Source organism: Capra hircus, chromosome 10 (genome assembly GCF_001704415.2).
Source record: "Capra hircus breed San Clemente chromosome 10, ASM170441v1, whole genome shotgun sequence".
NCBI classification, from domain to species: domain Eukaryota; kingdom Metazoa; phylum Chordata; class Mammalia; order Artiodactyla; family Bovidae; genus Capra; species Capra hircus.
Genome location: NC_030817.1, coordinates 57,326,300 through 57,345,362, shown reverse-complemented (window position 1 = coordinate 57,345,362; position 19,063 = coordinate 57,326,300). Strand labels below are relative to the sequence as shown.

General features: G+C 37.3%; 1 protein-coding gene across 2 annotated transcripts in view; it reads left to right on the top strand.

Annotated features, from left to right (window-relative positions):
• CSNK1G1 (casein kinase 1 gamma 1) overlaps positions 1 to 19,063 on the top strand; it is a 146,143-nt gene that overhangs the window by 50,272 nt on the left and 76,808 nt on the right. The window lies entirely within an intron of this gene.

Here is a 19,063-nt window from a genome sequence, read left to right as displayed (position 1 = left end):
GTTCATGGGTGAAGTTAAACATTTACACATTTATTTATATCTCTTCTTTTAATCCTTTGTGGCCTTTGCGTATTTTTCAATGGAAAGATTATTTCTGTGGAGTCTTACCTATGTATATTGCCTCAATAGAAAGGGGAATTTTGAAGGTTTGAGAAAGGAAGATTGATAAAGGATGATTGTGGATAAAAGGTAGGAGGACATGAAGGAGTGGAAACTGATCTGCAGGTTGTTTCTTTGTTCACTGTGAAAAAATATGGGGAAATATTTTGCGGATTTTTTTTTTTAAGCTTTGAGTCTTTTGCTGAATCAGGTGGGGAAAGAATCATGTAAACATATGTTAAAAATTATTGTTTTCCTCTAGGACTTAGGAAATATATATCCCCAGTCTACAAATAACAGCCTTTCTTCCTACTTAGTTGCAAAAATAAGTAGATAGGTGATTTCATATCCTAATAGGTATGTACCAATGATTATGGGAGACCCTTTAGACTAAACAGTCTGGCATATAAATGTTGCTAATGATTTTTATACTGTCTTTGTGAAGTAGGGTATTGTTAAAGAATGTTTTTTCTTACAAACAAGAAAATGGAGGCACCGAGAATTGACTTTTTTGTTCTCTTTCGTCTTTGGTTTCTGGTGAAATATGCCAAAGTACGTTAGAACAGAAGGATGTCTCTGACAGAGGTAAACTGTCCAAGGGTATCAGCTTTTCGGGTGACACACTCTACCCTTCTAAAATAAGACACTTATTTCTGTGACTATAGAGTGTACCACTAGACCATTCAGGTATGACCTAAATCAAATCCCTTATGATTATACAGTGGAAGTGAGAAATAGATTTAAGGGTCTAGATCTGATAGATAGAGTGCCTGAAGAATGAGGTTCGTGACATTGTACAGGAGACAGGGATCAAGACCATCCCCATGGAAAAGAAATGCAAAAAAGCAAAATGGCTGTCTGGGGATGCCTTACAAATAGCTGTGAATAGAAGAGAGGTGAAAAGCAAAGGAGAAAAGGAAAGATATAAGCATCTGAATGCAGAGTTCCAAAGAATAGCAAGAAGAGATTAGAAAGCCTTCTTCAGCGATCAATGCAAAGAAATAGAGGAAAAGAACAGAATGAGAAAGACTAGAGATGTCTTCAAGAAAATTAGAGATACCAAGGGAACATTTCATACAAAGATGGGCTCAATAAAGGACAGAAATGGTCTGGACCTAACAGGAGCAGAAGATATTAAGAAGAGGTGGCAAGAATACACAGAAGAACTGTACAAAAAAGATCTTCACGACCCAGATAATCATGATGATGTGATCACTCATCTAGAGCCAGACATCCTGGAATGTGAAGTCAAGTGGGCCTTAGAAAGCATCGCTAAGAACAAAGCTAGTGGAGGTGATGGAATTCCAGTTGAGCTATTTCAAATCCTGAAAGATGATGCTGTGAAAGTGCTGCACTCAATATGCCAGCAAGTTTGGAAAACTCAGCAGTGGCCACAGGACTGGAAAAGGTCAGTTTTCATTCCAATTCCAAAGAAAGGCAATGCAACAGAATGCTCAAACTACCCCACAATTGCACTCAGCTCACACACTAGCGAAGTAATGCTCAAGATTCTCCAAGCCAGACTACAGCAATACGTGAACTGTGAACCCCCTGATGTTCAAGCTGGTTTTAGAAAAGGCAGAGGAACCAGAGATCAAATTGCCAACATCCGCTGGATCATGGAAAAAGCAAGAGAGTTCCAGAAAAACATCTACTTCTGCTTTATTGACTATGCCAAAGCCTTTGACTGTGTGGATCACAATAAACTGTAGAAAATTCTAAGAGAGATGGGAATACCAGACCACCTAACCTGCCTCTTGAGAAACCTGTATGCAGGTCAGGAAGCACAGTTAGAACTGGACATGGAACAACAGACTGGTTCCAAATAGGAAAAGGAGTACGTCAAGGCTGTGTATTGTCACCCTGCTTATTTAACTTCTATGCAGAGTACATCATGAGAAACGCTGGACTGGAAGAAACACAAGCCGGAATCAAGATTGCCGGGAGAAATATCAATAACTTCAGATATGCAGACGACACCACCCTTATGGCAGAAAGTGAAGAGGAGCTAAAAAGCCTCTTGATGAAAGTGAAAGAGGAGAGTGAAAAAGTTGGCTTAACGCTCAACATTCAGAAAACGAAGATCATGGCTTCTGGTCCCGTCACTCCATGGGAAATAGATGGGGAAACAGTGGAAACAGTGTCAGACTTTATTTTTGGGGGCTCCAAAATCACTGCAGATGGTGACTACAGCCATGAAATTAAAAGACGCTTACTCCTTGGAAGAAAAGTTATGACCAACCTAGATAGTATATTGAAAAGCAGAGACATTACTTTGCCAACTAAGGTCTGTCTAGTCAAGGCTATGGTTTTTCCTGTGGTCATGTATGGATGTGAGAGTTGGACTGTGAAGAAGGCTGAGCGCCGAAGAATTGATGCTTTTGAACTGTGGTGTTTGAGAAGACTCTTGAGAGTCCCTTGGACTGCAAGGAGATCCAACCAGTCCATTCTGAAGGAGATCAGCCCTGGGATTTCTTTGGAAGGAATGACGCTGAAGCTGAAGTTCCAGTACATTGGACACCACATGTGAAGAGTTGACTCATTGGAAAAGACTCTGATGTTGGGAGAGATTGGAGGCAGGAGGAGAAGGTGACGACCCAGGATAAGATGGCTGGATGGCATCATGGACTCGATGGACGTGAGTCTGAGTGAACTCCGGGAGATGGTGATGGACAGGGAGGCCTGGCGTGCTGCGATTCATGGGGTCACAGAGTCGGACACGACTGAGTGGCTGAACTGAACTGAACTGATAGAGTGTACACGACAACCTCTCTGCATGTTGTTCTTTCCTTATCTGGACTACTTAACTGCCACTAATGAACTTAAGTTGGAATTTGTAACTTCAGCTGTTGCCAGTCAGTCCTGTTTGTGGCAGTTGTGATCATTACAGTTTACTGTTGCAGCTTATATAAAGCATTTGGTTTCATATTGCATCGCACAAAACCCTGGAGCCCTTAATTTCCTACAAGAGAATGAGAAAGGAAAAGTAGGAGAGGAAAAAGTCTCTCTATTGAGTTTTCAATAAGATTTTGTTTAAAAGGTATAGTTCTGTTGTGTTAAAAATTTTTTGAAAGCATTCATGTGACAGAATATAGGCTTAAGCTAAAACAAGATTTTAAAATATTTTTTTTCTAGGTGAAAGTAAAATCATTGTGAAATCAAATGTTTAGTTTTATAGTCATAGTTTCTTAGGAAATAGCATTTCGAACACATGAAACTCAACCTATATCAGCCCCAAACCAAGCCAGTTAGCAAAATAGAAAAACTGATACACAGTCAGCCCTCCATGTCCACAGGTCTCTCCTCCGTGGGTTCCAGCAACCAGGGGTGGAAAATATTCTGGGGAAAAATGGTCCCATGAAGTTCCAAAAAGCAAAATTTGAATTTGCCCTGTGCATGTGGAATTTTACATAGAATTTACATTGTATTTACAACTATTTACATAGCATTAACATTGCCCTGGATGTAATAAGTAGTCTAGACATCTAGATCTAGTATACAGAGGATGTACCTAGGTGGTTATATGCAAATAATATATACCATTATAGATAAGGGCCTTGAGCATCCACAGCCACAGATTTTAGTATCCATGAAGTTCCTAGAACCAATTCCCCACAGGAAGTAAGGGGCGACTGTATTTGTGCTTTTACAACATTGTTTAAGTTTACCTATAAATTTTTAAGTTTTTAGGGTCTGTGTGTACAACAAACTAAAAACAAGTTTTATTTATTTATTTATTTTAATTTTTGGCCACCCTCTGCAGCATGTGGAATGTTAGTTCACTGATCAGGGATCTAACCTGCACTCCTGGCATTAGAAGGCAGTCTTAACCACTGGGCCGCTAGTCCCCAAAACAAGTTTTAGAGTCTTGTTATAATTTTCTTCTTCAAGTGGTTTAAAGAGAGAGTCCTGGAGTCAGATTGCCTCTCCAAGTTTCTTTTTTTTCTCCGTAAGACTAAGGTAATAATAACATATACTTACAGATTTGTTGTGGAGATTAAATTTAGATAATGTATATAATCACCTAAGACAGTGACTGATGCATAATGAGCACTTGGTTTGTATATATAGTACAAAACATTTTTAAAATTTTTGTTTTATTTTTTTCAACTTATATGAAGAAAATTTTCAAATTTTTACAAAAAACTAAAAAAGATATGGTAGTGAGTATACATAATAATAGTTAGATTTAGCAGTTGTTAATATTTGTCCCATGTGCTTTATCTCTTTGGAAATATCTATGTGTGTACATTTGCATATGTGTTATAGTAAGTTGTAAGTCTGACAAAACCATTTTCTCCCCCTCAGAAAGAATTATTTAGGTTCCCACTTAATACGTATGTAACTAACTGTATCATTTGTTTTCCACAGTATAACAGGCTCTGGGTTCATCCACCCCTCTAGAACTGACTTGAATTTGTTGCTGAATAATATTCCATTGTATATGTGTACCATAGCTTCTCTATCAATTCATCTGTCAGTGGACATCTAGGTTGCCTCCATATCCTGACTATTGTACATATTGTTGCAATGAATATTGGAGTACATGTGTCTTTTAGAATAGTGATTTTCTCAGGGTATATGCCCAGTAGTGGGATTGCTGGGTCATATGGTAATTTTATTTCTAGTTTTTTAAGAAATCTCCATACTGTTCTCCATAATCACTGTATCACTTTACATTCCCACGAACAGTGCCAGAGGTTTCTCTCTTCTTCACTTCATCTCCCGCGTTTATTGTTTGTAGATTTTTTAAATGGTGGCCATTCTGACCGGTTTGTGATGATACCTCATTGTAGTTTTGATTTGTCTTTCTCTAATAATAAGAATGTTGACCAGTTTTTTATGTGTCTATTAACCATTGGTTTGTTTTCTTTGGGGAAATGTCTGTTTAGGCCTTCTGCCCCTTTTTCGATTTTTTTTTTTAATTGAGCTGCTTGTATATTTTGGAGATAATCTGGAGATGCATGTTTGTTATAATATAATTTTAATGAAAATAACCATGTGTCGATTTTAAAAGCCTAATCCCTACAATTAAGCATTTCAACTTTTTAAACAATGTCCTCTATTATTTCTCAGGTTTTTGGCTAACATCAAGTGTAAACAATGTCCTCTAGATAGCTCCTTTTTTCTAAATTTTTTTTCCCAACATTAGATATTGTTTATTGATTTTTCTATACTTAACATCCCCAGTCACATATATACACTCCTCACATTCTCCCAATATATTTATGTCGTACATTTGGTTAAAACGTTTTTCTGCGTTTATAGTGTTATGGTTTTGGACATAGCATTCATAGCTGAGCTATGAGAGCACTGTTGTGTTTCCTTCCTAGTACATTTGCATTCCTTCTTCCTTTAGAATTAAAAAGTACTGATATTTGACTTTAAAAAATTTTTTTCTTCATTATCTGTCTTTTATTAATTCTTCCTCTCAAGTTAACCAACAGAACTATAAAATTTCTGTCAATATAATTAGGTAATCTTAACATTAAATTATTCTGCAGTACATACATGTTAGCTTTCTCAGATCTACTAAGTCAGTTACTATTTTGGCTATTTTTTTACTTCTCACTTCCAAAATGTTGACATTTCTAGTCTGCTTTTTTCTCACCTATTTTACTTGTTCTGGTTTCTTCCTTTTGGCATTTCATTGGGCTTTTGGAAAGGCATAGGGTGAAATGCCTAAATTTTGTCTGTCATGTTAAACCAGAGGTCTCTATGTATCATATATTTTTATTCAGGAAAGAATTTGACAGCTTTTTGTAGTATTCTAGAAGACATAGAGAAATATGAGCTAGCTAATAAGATAGTTGAAGAGATTTGTAGTTGTTTTGCCCACCTCACCAAAGAAAATTGAATCATTATCATCATGGATACTAAACAATAGAGCTCTATATTTTGGTTCCTTTCAGTTCAATTGTGAATGTTATGGAGATCCTTGAAAAAACATATTAATGAAATCCTCACGTAACAATGCTTGAGGTGGGGCAGCTAATACAGTAGCTGGTTAACAGAATCAAGATTTAACATTAAATCGAATAAGCAATGAATTGAACAAAAAATCTTACTTTGATTCAAGAATCCTACTCTACATTTTAAGTCTGACAACTAGATTGTCAACACTTATGTGAAAAAGATGGCTGTGAGTTTGCTGTGTGATAAGAGTGGGATTTGCCCCCAAAAGCTCATAACTTCGACTGATTTAATAGACATGTGAAGTCCAGATCGGACTTCCCTGGTGTTCCATTGGTTAAGAATCTACCTGCCTGCACAGGTTTGATCCCTGGTCTGGGAGGGTTCCACCCGCTGCAGGGCAACTAAGCCCATGTGCCACAGATACTAAGCCCTTGCACTAGAGCCCAACTACTGAAGCCCAAATGCTGCAGCTCCTAAAGCTTGTGCACACGGAAGCCCATACTCCACAAGAGAAGCCACCACCGTGGAAAGCCCACACGCCACAGTACAGAGTAGCCCCCACTTGCTGCAACAAGAGAAAGCCCAGTGCAACAAAGAAGACCCAGGGAAGCCAAAGACAAATAAGTAAATGAATAAAAGTCAGGATCAACAAAACTTAAGATCTTTCTTAAGTTTTGGACTGCTATGGAACTTTGGCATTGTCGACTGTAAACTACATCATTTTAAAAATGAAAGAAATTAGAAATTAAGTGATTTGGTCAAGGTAAGATAAACTAGCTTGCCATGGAGTTGGAACCAAGCCCAGATCTGGGACATCCCGGACTGATATGTGTCATGTAGTTCCACCACGTTGGTTAAGTGTGCAGTTGAAATATTACATGCTTTAAAAATATAAGCTTTAAAAGGACATAAGAATTAATTCCTAATTCCAAAGGTGATAATCACTGACATTCAATTTAATTATACCTCTACCAAGAAAAGAAATATAAGGTATAAAATGATAGCCAAGAATCTTTTCTTCAAGTATCATTATCTAGTTTCTATGTTGGACCAACTGTATTCTTCAGGGATTTTCTGAGAGGTAAGGAGGGAAATTTGAATGCAGAATTCTAAAGAATAACAAGGAGAGATAAGAAAGCCTTCCTCAGTGATCAATACAGAGAAATAGAGGAAAAGAACAGAATGAGAAAGACTAGAGGTCTCTTCAAGAAAATTAGAGATGCTAAGGGAACATTTCATGCAAAGGTGGGCTCAGTAAAGAGCAGAAATGGTATGGACCTAACAGAAGAAGAAGATATTAAGATGAGGTGGCGAGAATACACAGAAGAACTGTACAAAAAAGATCTTCACGACTCAGATAATCACGATGGTGTGACCACTCACCTAGAGCCAGACATCTTGGAATGTGAAGTCAAGTGGGCCTTAGGAAGCATCACTACGAACAAAGCTAGTGGAGGTGATGGAATTCCAGTTGAGCTATTTCAAATCCTGAAAGATGATGCTGTGAAAGTGCTGCACTCAATATGCCAGCAAATTTGGAAAACTCAGCAGTGGCCACAGGACTGGAAAAGGTCAGTTTCATTGCAATCCCAAAGAAAGGCAATGCCAAAGAATGCTCAAACTACTGCACAATTGGCGCTCATCTCACATGCTAGTAAAGTAATGCTCAAAATTCTCCAAGCCAGGCTTAAGCAATACATGAACCATGAACTTCCAGATGTTCAAGCTGGTTTTAGAAAAGGCAGAGGAACCAGAGATCAAATTGCCAACATCCTCTGGATCATCAAAAAAGCAAGAGAGTTCCAGAAAAACATCTATTTCTGCTTTATTGACTATGCCAAAGCCTTTGATTGTGTGGATCGCAACAAACTGTGGAAAATTCTGAAAGAGATGGGAATACCAAACCACCTGACCTGCCTCTTGAGAAATCTGTATGCAGGTCAGGAAGCAACAGTTAGAACTGGACATGGAACAACAGACTGGTTCCAAATGGGAAAAGGAATACGTCAAGGTTGTATATTGTCTTCTTGCTTATTTAACTTATGCAGAGCACATCATGAGAAATGCTGGGCTGGATGAAGCACAGGCTGAATCAAGATTACCAGGAGAAATATCAATAACCTCAGATATGCAGATGACACCACCCTTATGGCAGAAAGCGAAGAACTAAAGAGCCTCTTGATGAAAGTGAAAGAGGAGAGTGAAAAAGTTGGCTTAAAGCTCAACATTCAGAAAACGAAGATCATGGCATCTGGTCCCATCACTTCATGGCAAATAGATGGGGAAACAGTGGCTAACTATTTTGGGGGCTCCAAAATCACTGCAGATGGTGACTGCAGCCATGAAATTTAAAAATGCTTGTTCCTTGGAAGAAAAGTTATGACCAACCTAGACACCATATTAAAAAGCAGAGACATTACTGTGCCAACAAAGGTCCATCTAGTCAAAGCTATGGTTTTTCCAGTGGTCATGTATGGATGTGAGAGTTGGACTATAAAGAAGGCTGAATGCCAAACAATAGGTGCTTTTAAACTGTGGTATTGGAGAAGACTCTTGAGAGTCCCTTGGACTGCAAGGAGATCCAACCAGTCCTTCCTAAAGGAAATCAGTCTTGAATATTCATTGGAAGGACTGATGCTGAAGCTGAAACTCCAGTACTTTGGCCACCTGATGCGAAGAGCTGACTCATTTGAAAAGACTCTGATGCTGGGAAAGATTGAGAGCGGGAGGAGAAGAGTACGACAGGATGAGATGGTTGGACGGCATCACCAAATCAATAGACGTGAGTTTAGGTAAACTCTGGGAGTTGGTGATGGACAGGGAGGCCTGGTATTCTGCAGTCCATGGGGGTTGCAAAGAGTCAGACACATCTGAGCAACTGAACTGAACTGAAGGAGGGAAAGCATTGGCTAACTGATTAATAATTTTTCATTTTAATTTTGCAAAGTATATTTTTGAAATTTAGAGTAAAATCACAATGGAGGATATTATTAACAGTGTTCCTTATTCTACCTTTAGCTTTTTATCTGGATAAGGTACAGTGGGAAGTGAAGCTGAGATGTGAGCAGAGCCTGATCTTGATTGGCTGTGGGTCACAGTACAGATTTTGGACTTTGTCTTGTTGGCAATAAAAAACAAAAGTAAAACTTGGAAGTAATTGCATGTCATGTTTTCCACCCCCACCAGAGATGATAAATTAATTAGAACTTCTGATCATTTTTCCGTATTTAAAAAAAAAAGACATAGAGTGATCGTTTTTAATCTAGTGGTGCTGATATCTAAAGGATAAATACAGGAGTTTGCCAGTTTGAATGATAGAAAGCTGAAACAGTAAATGCCTTGTGATTTAAATAATTCTAAGTGTTTCTTTGATTAAAAGGCTTTTGCAGGTAGTTTAAGCTGATGCTTGTACTGTGAAACTAAAAGTTTACAGTTTTTGTGTCTGCATGTATGGTTGTTATGCTTCTTTTTCTACTTTATGTTATTGATATAAACTACTTCAGAGATGGATGAATCTAAATAATAATTAGATTGTTGGGATTTGAACATCCAGCCTATAAAGAAGTTAATGATCATTCCATTTCTTGAAGCTTGTTGGAATTTTATTTGGGTTTTATTTTTGTAGAGAGAATTGTAATATCACAGAAAATTAGAGCAACTCTTTGCTCAGTTGTGTGTAAATGTGTATATGTATATATTCTCTCATATACATATATGTGGTGGTGGTGATGGTGGTTTTTTAGTTGCTAAATCGTGTCCAACCCTTGCGACCCCCATGGACTGTAACCTGCCAGGCTTCTCTGTCTTTGAGATTCTCCAGGCAAGAATACTGGAGTGGGTTGCCATTTCCTTCTCCATACATATGTGTATTTTGGTGTAAACAAAGTTGGATATACTTTTGAGATTCTGCTTTTTTTAATATGTGGTTTTCATAGTTGTAAATTTAATGGCTATTCTGCTTTTTCAGGTGGACTCCCATAACTGGACTTTGGTTACTTCTAGCTTATTATATGTAAATAACACAAACATTTTCATGAAACTAGATTATTATCAGAAATATATCATCCTCTGTAGCTTGCTAGATGCATTAGTTTTATATAGGGCAGAAAATTTACACATCAGTAAAAATGTAATTATCTTTCTACAGTTTTATTCTACTCTAAAATACTAATATTTCAGAACAGAGAAGGCTAAATGTAGCATTTTTTCACAAAATCTATATAGAATATGTTAACATTAATGTAAATTAGAATTATAAATTAATTTGTTGAAGATTTTATCCATGTTGTAGTAAAGCTGCACATGGTGTAATTTTTCTTAACAAGCACCAGCTCTCTGCATCAAAGCTGAGGACTAACACACAGATACCTTAGGATCTATGCACCCCAAAGTTGCATACATCAGACATTCAGTCTTAAAGCCTTTGTGTTCTATTTTATATGCATTTCCAACAAGCTTACTCGTTTGTTGTTGTTGTTATTGTTGTTGTTGTTATTGTTGTTGTTAATCTTCCAAAGAGTAGAAGCACAGAAGGAAGAGGGAATTACATACATCAAGAAGTGGTCATTGACAGGCTGATAGCAAGAGAGCTAACAAGGTCACAAAGCAGAGCGGTCTGGGCAGAACAGCCTTGTTTACTTGATTAACCCCTAAGGGTGTTGCTCAATAATAATATAATTATTATTCATCTTGAGTAGATTCATCAAGGAAAAAAATCATATATTTATAAAAAAATTGTATTGAGGTGTAATTGACATATAATATTATATTAGTTTCAGGTGTAGAACATAATGTTTATTTGTATATATTGGAAAATGATCACCACAGTAAGTCTAGTTAACATATATCACCACAGATAATTACAAAATTAGTTTTTCTTTTGATGAGATTTATAAGATTTCCTCTTAGTAACTTAAAAAAAAAATACTATTTATTTATTTATTTATGTCTGTGCTGGGTCTTTGTTGCTATGTGCAGACTTTCTCTAGTGGTGGCCAGCAGGGGCTACTCTCCAGCTGAGGTTCAAGGGCTTCTCATTGCAGTGGCTTCTCTTGTGGAGCACTGGGCTCTAGGTGTGCAGGTTTCAGTAGTTGTGAGACAGGGGCTTAGTTGCCCCAAGGCACGTGGTATCCTCCCAGACCAGGGGTGAAACTGGTGTCCCCTGCATTGGCAGGCAGATTCTTTACCATTGGACCACCAGGGAAGTCCCGAGACCTGTCCTCTGATATAAGAAGCTTTGTAATTTCTTGTGAATTGCTTCATTGGAGGCAGCGCGCTTCTTTGTGCATTGTACGGATTGTATGGACATATTGCATTCATCAGATGATGGACATTTTAGTTATTTCTACATGTGAATACTTTGTGACTCCGAAATTCCACTCTGGGTATATGCCTGAGAAAATGCAAATATCTTTGTATACCAAAACAAATATGTTCAAGAATGTTCAAACAGAACATTAAGTCATTATACAGACTAATAAACATGAACTACTCCCTCCCCCAATTATTTTAGAAAAGGAAAAGAACAAGCTGTTAATACCTGCAGCCAAATAGATGAATCTAAATTTAATGTTCAGGAAAAAACAGACACAAATAAGTGGTTACTATATAATTTCAGTAATACATGTTCAAAATAGGCAAAACTAATTTCTTGCAACTGGGTGGTTGTGAATGAGGATTATTGATTGGGAAGAAGCACACGAAAGCCTACTGGAGTGCTGAAAATGTTCTCTCACTGGATGGTTACGTAGGTATATGCGTGCTCAGTTGTGTCCAACTGTTTGCAACCCCATGGAGTGTAGCTTGCCAGGCTCCTCTGTCCATGGAATTTTCCAGGTAAGTCTACTGGAGTGGAGTGCCATTTCCTTCTCCAGGGGATATTCCCAACCCAGGGAACAAACCTGGGTCTTCTGCATTGGCAGGTGGGTTTTTTACCATTGTGCCATCTGGGAAGCCCAGATATATGTATGGATATGTATCAATTCACTGAACTGTACATTTTACACTTGCGTACTCCATGTAAATTATACCTCAATTAAAAATAATAAATATAAAAATTAGGGGATATCAGTTGTGCAAGAGTTATTACATTTTGTTTTAGATGTTAACAGTATGTGTTAGTGACCGTCACACAGCCTTCCACTATTCCTCAAGAGGAGCTACTTCACAATCACTGGCTCTAAACAAAGCTGAAAAAGTATGTGCCAGGCTTCAGAAAATTGTCCAAATAGTTAATAACAAAGAAAGACTTAAAAAAACCCAAAAACCAGTTGACATTGCTCCTATTAATGTAATTACTGTTGTTACAATGAGGAAGAAATTGACATAGGTGAATCTCTGGAATTTGTGAAGTTCTCAGATCTTTGGCTTCTCCAATTTGTGCATTAGCTGAGTGCCTAATTTTAAATGTAAATGCTCTACTACTCCCACAACTTCATTAATATATTTCTCTCCTCTTAAAACTTGTATTATCATCTAGAATGGAGGTCTGTATTATTCTTGGCAGAAAAATATTAGTAAAATATTGGACCATTTTTGCCTGCAGGTTCAAGTCATTGACAGTCCATGGTTTCAGTTCTTCTGGAATCAGTTGCTTTAACTGTGTTCATTATTGTGGTTTTTTCACTTTTAGCCCATTTTGTTTTTTCAGTGACCATTTGGACTTCTCTTCCTGAATGGCTGAAATGTCTGACTAGGTACTATAACGTCAACATCCACAGGCCTCTGTTTGGCCTTTTAGTTTTTCACATTTATGTTGCAAATTTTCAAATAGCAAGTAATCCATCTATTCTAAAGAATGTTTCAAGTCTATAGGTGAGCTGTAATCAAATATTTACTGACGAGATAATATAACATCTGGGATTTTCTTCAAAATCATTTCATTATTAAAACTAGGTGTAGTTACATGGGGGAATCATTATATAACTTTGAGATTTCACATGATAAAAATTTTAAAAACTGAAGTACTTCATTATTTTTCTGCAGTAGGGTATCATGCTTTCTGGAGTGATTCATTCCAGTTTTGTTTTGTTTTTTTCCCCTCACCACTATAATGTAGAAAGTTTTACATACGTGCTTAGTAAAGCATAACCTCTATAAGTACTTTATAGGCTCACCCTCTTGAGATGGAGTACAGGTACTTCTTTGACTCCATTTATCAATTTCTTGAGGAAATCCTCAATTTTTTTGAGGATTTTTCTAGCAGATTGATCAGAATAGACTATCATGTTGAATAATTTAGAAAAGTCATAAGAGCTAGTTGAGTCACTGACCTAAGCTTTATATCTCAAAATGGAATAATGGAAGCTGCTTTTCAGAAGGTTTTTATTGATGGCTATTATTTTTTAACTCACACTAAAAAACACATATCATATGGTATGTGATATCATATTGTGTGTGTCTGAAGCAAAAGTTTATGAAATAATACACTTTACTAAGTGTGATGCAAACTATTTTTCTTTAAAGAATATATTAGGACACACTGAATTTATTTATTTTACACTCCTCTATTGATCATATTCTGCAGTTTAGAAAACATTTTAATGTTGTCTAAAACAGACATGTCTTACATATTAATAGTAAACATAATAGTAAACATGCTCTATACCATTACTAGTGGTGTTAAGCAAGATTTAATAAGGTTTTTTTTTTTAAATAATAAACTACTTGCTGGTATTGGTAAGTAATCCCTTCAGAAAACTTGGCACAAGAAGGAATAACCATGGCTGTTAACTGCTAACCATTGGGAAATATTTCCAAAGAATATTTTAATAAACTAGTAGAATTAAATTAGTAGAAATAATAAAGACCTCTGGCTTTTTTTTTTTTTTTTTTAAGTTGTAGGCTTTATTACCATCTACCTCTGATCATGCTGCCTGTTTAAAGAGATGCTATCTGGGTGGTGGAGGCAGTCTCTGCCCTAAACAGACATGGTAACCAACCTGAGTTACATAAAGGTGGTTTCTTGTTTTAACTACTAATTACCTCAAATTCGTTTGGCTTGGTTTCTTTTTTTTTTTAAACAAGTTCGAGGTAATAATTTATAAATGCACTACTTTTACTTTTGGGCAAGAAAATCTGACAGCTGGAGATCTAACCAGACTGGGAACCTGAGGCTTGTTATGTTCCTTTATCAGTGTGACTCTGAGAGCTGAGACCTGCTGGTTCTTTGAAAGTGCTGTGTCTGACAGAGCTTGTGATAAATGATGTCTCTGTAGGTAACTTACTGAAACAGGAAGTCTTCATGCAGTAGATTTTATGGGTAGCTTCACATCTAGGACTGCTGCTTCAAAAGAACTGAGTCTGGATGGAAAGCTCCCCAAACTACTATGTAATGCAATTTTTACACTAACAATAAAAGAACCCATAACCAGGAAGTGACCTCGGGAAGTGTTGTGGATTTTGTGCAGCCACTAAAACCTTTGGCTGCTCGGGATTATGCCATCTCACCAGTGGTGTTCTGTTCGTTAAACTGCCTGCCTACCTCACAGTTAATTCATATATCATTCATGTATTGATATGTAGATAAATATATATATAATTTTTTAAGCTGAAGTAGTCATTCGTTGTAAGTGGGCAGGATTGTAAACCTCTGTCTTTGTAATTAAATTATTTCAAAACAAAATTTTTGTATATCATCGAGTGGCTTAGTGTTTGTCTAGCCTTCCACTTGACTGTGTTTTGTATTGACCTCTTTAGTCTTTTATTTTTTATATTTTTGGCTTCTCCATGTGGCTTGCAGGATCTTAGTTCAAGGACCAGGGATTGAACCTGGGCCATGACAGTGAAAGCACCAAGTCCTAACTGTTAGACCTCCAGAGAATTCCCATGACCCACGTAGTGCTAGTGGTAAAGAACCTGCCTGCCAGTGCAGGAGACACAGAGACGTGAATGGGTTTGATCCCTAGGTTGGGCACATTCTGTGGAGGAGGGCACAGCAGCCCACTCCAGTAATTTTGCCTGGAGAATCATGGACAGAAGAGCCTGGCAGGCTACAGTCCTTGGGGTCACAAAGAGTCAAACTGAAGCAACTCCTCATGCACATACTTCAGTCTTAATGATGCCCACTGGCAAACTAATTCATCTGAATGATGCATAGCTCAGGAGAATTACCTAGTCACTTCCAGGGCCTCTTAGGAATAAATCACTTTGTAAGAGGGTGATGTGTTCAGTTTTTTGTTTTTGTTTTTTTTAAATAAGTAGAGAAAGTAAACAAAAAAAAGCAAGACTAGCATTCTGTGATATATCAGCTATCGTGTTTGGTGTTACATAGGCTGTCATTTATTATACTTCTCTGATTATATTCCTTTATGCAGATACAGAAATTGAAGCTGAGAGGTGTTTTGTAATTTGTCTGTTTCTTTTGCATTTAACAAGAACTTGGAGGAAGGCACTGTGGTAGAGTGAGATGAATGTTGCTTACCCTCCTGGTTTTCTCTCTGTTTTCCTCTAATTAAAGTATCAACTTTCACTTTCCTCTTTTCCCTCTCTCTCATGTTTATATCAGAGAAGGCAATAGCACCCCACTCCAGTACTCTTGCCTGGAAAATCTGTGGATGGGGGAGCCTGGTAGGCTGCAGTCCACAGGGTTGCTAAGAGTCAGACATGACTGAGCAACTTCACTTTCACTTTTCACTTTCATGTATTGGAGAAGGAAATGGCAACCTACTCCAGTGTTCTTGCCTGGAGAGTCCCAGGGACAGGGGAGCCTGGTGGGCTGCCGTCTCTGGGGTTGCACAGAGTCAGACACGACTGAAGCGACTTAGCAGCAGCAGCATGTTTATTTGTAATCCAAAGGTTGCTAGTTTTTTCTTAAATCTCTTGATTATAAATCCTATTTTTTTAACTTATCTTCCAGGAATTATTGTATCATACCTACAATAGTAATAAAAGTAATAAAAATTAGGTTTACTTAGCATCTTGCAGTTTATAATGTACCTTCACATACTCTAACTCTTGTAATCCTTATAATCATACTGTGCGGTAGATGTTATTCTTTAAGTATTCTACTGTAAAAACTTCCTGTTCATTTCCTTTGTAGGTATTCTTCTCTCTTTTATCTAATAGATTAATATTTTTAAAATATCGCTTTCACTATTATACATTTCCTCTTAGTACAAAGATTTTTGGTGATTTCACAATAAGCCAAATAATGAAGTCAAAACTACTGTATTCGTATTTAGAATTATCCATAATCTGATTCTAAACGAGCTTTTATATATATATTTATATATATATATGTATATCTCCAAAAACTTTCTCAGACTCTTCTGCATATCAAGTCAATATGGTTCACTTTAGCAAGTATCTCTTACCTACTATATATCAGATCTTTGTTGTTAGGCATAAAAAGATGAGTGGAATAGTCTTGTTCTTAGGAAACTCACTGCCGAGTGGAGGTAAAAATATACATGCATTAGTAATTATAATGTATGTGTTATTTTAAGGTAGCTGAGTGCTGCCTTAATTTTATAAAGTATATTTAGAAAAAGGATTTTTATTTATTTATTAATGGAAGGATAATTGCTTTACAGAATTGTATTGGTTTCTGCCAAACATCAACATGAATCAGCCATAGGTATACATATGGCCCCTCCCTCTTGAACTTCCCCCTCCTACCTACCTCCCAACCCTACCCTTCTTGGTTCTTACAGAGCCCCAGTTTGAGTTCCCTGAGTCATACAGCAAATTCCCATCAGCTGTCTGTTTTACATATGGCAATGTAAGTTTTCCTGTTACTCTTTCCATACATCTCACCCTCCCCTTCCTCCTCGTGCCCCACCCCCATGTCCGTAAGTCTGTTCTTTGTGTCTGTCTCCATTGCTGTCCTGCAGATAATTTCATCAGTACCACCTTTCTAGATTCCATATATATCTGTTAGTATACAGTATTTGTTTTTCTCTTTCTGACTGACTTCACTCTGTATAATAGGCTCTAGGTTTATCCACCTCATTAGAACTGACTCAGATGCATTCCATTTTATGGCTGAATAATATTCCATTGTATATATGTACCACAACTTCTTTATTCACTCATCTGTCAATGGATATCTAGGTTGCTTCCATGTTCTAGCTATTGTAAATAGTGCTGCAATGACCTTTGGGGTACATGTCTCTTTTTCATTTCTGGTTTCCTCAGGATTTATGCCTACGAGTGGGATTGCTGGGTCATATGGTGGTTTTATACTTAGTTTTTAAAAGAAATCTCCATACTCTCTTCCATAGTGACCTGTATCAGTTTACACAGAAAAGGGATTTTTTTTAAAGGTATAAAAGCCACAAGGAACAGCAACCAAAAAAAAAATGGGAAAGAAGATTAAAAACAGGTGAGAAATGGTACCAGAATTCTAGAAGCTAGCAAGCAGTTGTAACTAATTTAAGCAGTCTGGAGAAAGCTGAATGATTTGAAGGATAGGCCAGTTTGTAACATATACACACCAGATATGTTCAAGAATTGAACACATTTGGAAATTTCAGAAAGTTGGGATGCAGAAGGAGCTAAAAACAAGAAGAGTAGTTGCAAGTCCATATGTATTTTGGGGCTTCCCCAGTGGTTCAGCAGCAAAGAATCCTGCAATGTAGGAGACTAAGGTTTGATCCCTGGGTTGGAAAGATCCTCTGGAGGAGGAAATGGCAACCCACTCCAGTATTCTTGCCTGGAGAATCCCATGGACAGAGGAGCCTGGCAGGCTACAGTCCATGGGGTCACAAAGAGTCGGACACGACTGCAGTGACTGAGCACGCACACACACATAGATATACACATACATACACGTATGGAGCAGTTGCTTCACCACATCCCCTCCTCCCCTGGCCTCACCTGGCAGCTACTCTTTTCCACCTTCACAGGAGTTGGGAAGGTCACACTATGGAAAGTAAACAGCTGTGAAAACTGGACTGCCCAACTGAACACAGGGAAAATGAGGAAAAGATTCCTCACTGATTGGTGAGGCCTCCTAGACTGTGGAATAAGCAGATCTATAACCTCTAGCTTTTTTTTTTTTTTTTTGAGGAAACTGCACGATTTCTATAATATAGCAAGTTTGTTCAAGTATTAAAAAAAAATATTTTCCCCAAATCTTCAAAAAAAAGTGAGGATTTAGGAAAAGTATGCCCACCTCAGAATAAGAAGCTGGCTTTCCAGGTTATTCACACTCTGTAGTGGATTTCTCTGGCTTTGTTTCTTACCATTCTCCCCTGTATATTGGCCTCTTTCATATTGGTCCACTCAGTTGATCACGTTCTCTGCATTTTCTATCATTTTTCCACCTCACTATTAGTATTGTTTTAGAGAAATGCCTTTTATCCTCTCCTGCTTGTTCTCAGTGACTTGCCTCAAGTGACGGCCCAGATGCTTTAACTCTCCCTCATCTGCGTCATCTACTGACTTGTTCATATTTCCTTTTTAACCTTATCACTTTATGTGATTTATTTAATAAACTTTGACCCATGTGCAAGGTCTTGTGTGAGGATCCAGAGTATAGTCTCTGAATGGTAACCTGTGAATCCTCTTTAATGTTGTCTGCATACAAAAATTACTCCTAAATCCATGTACTCTTCTCCACATAAAGGTGCTGGAAAACTAATGACAGTATTAAAAGTATAACAGTGTAGTTTGCAAAGGGCCATCTATTGTCTAGAGCTTGTTAAAAATAACCAGTATTGTAAGCAGCCTTATGTTCCCCAAATGCAAGGTTTTTATTATCAAAATAATCTATATTATATAAAATTAGAAACAGTCATTTAATACCTTAATGTACATCTTTTTGTGTCCTTTTCCATGCAAATATCCAGCTATGTATGTATATAAAGATAACATTTACCTCTGTATTACGTAAAAAATAGTCATACTGTGCATACCTACAACTTTTAGTCAAGGTTTTGAGTATCTGAAATATGCAGAAGATGATGTTAAGCACCCTAGGACATTGACAGAACCATTAAATAAAATCGCTACTCTCAAGATATTTGTAGTCTAGCTGACTAAGATGGGACAAAAATAAGAAGCAATGTGAAATCCAGTGCAGTGGCTGAGCTATACGGTGTATACG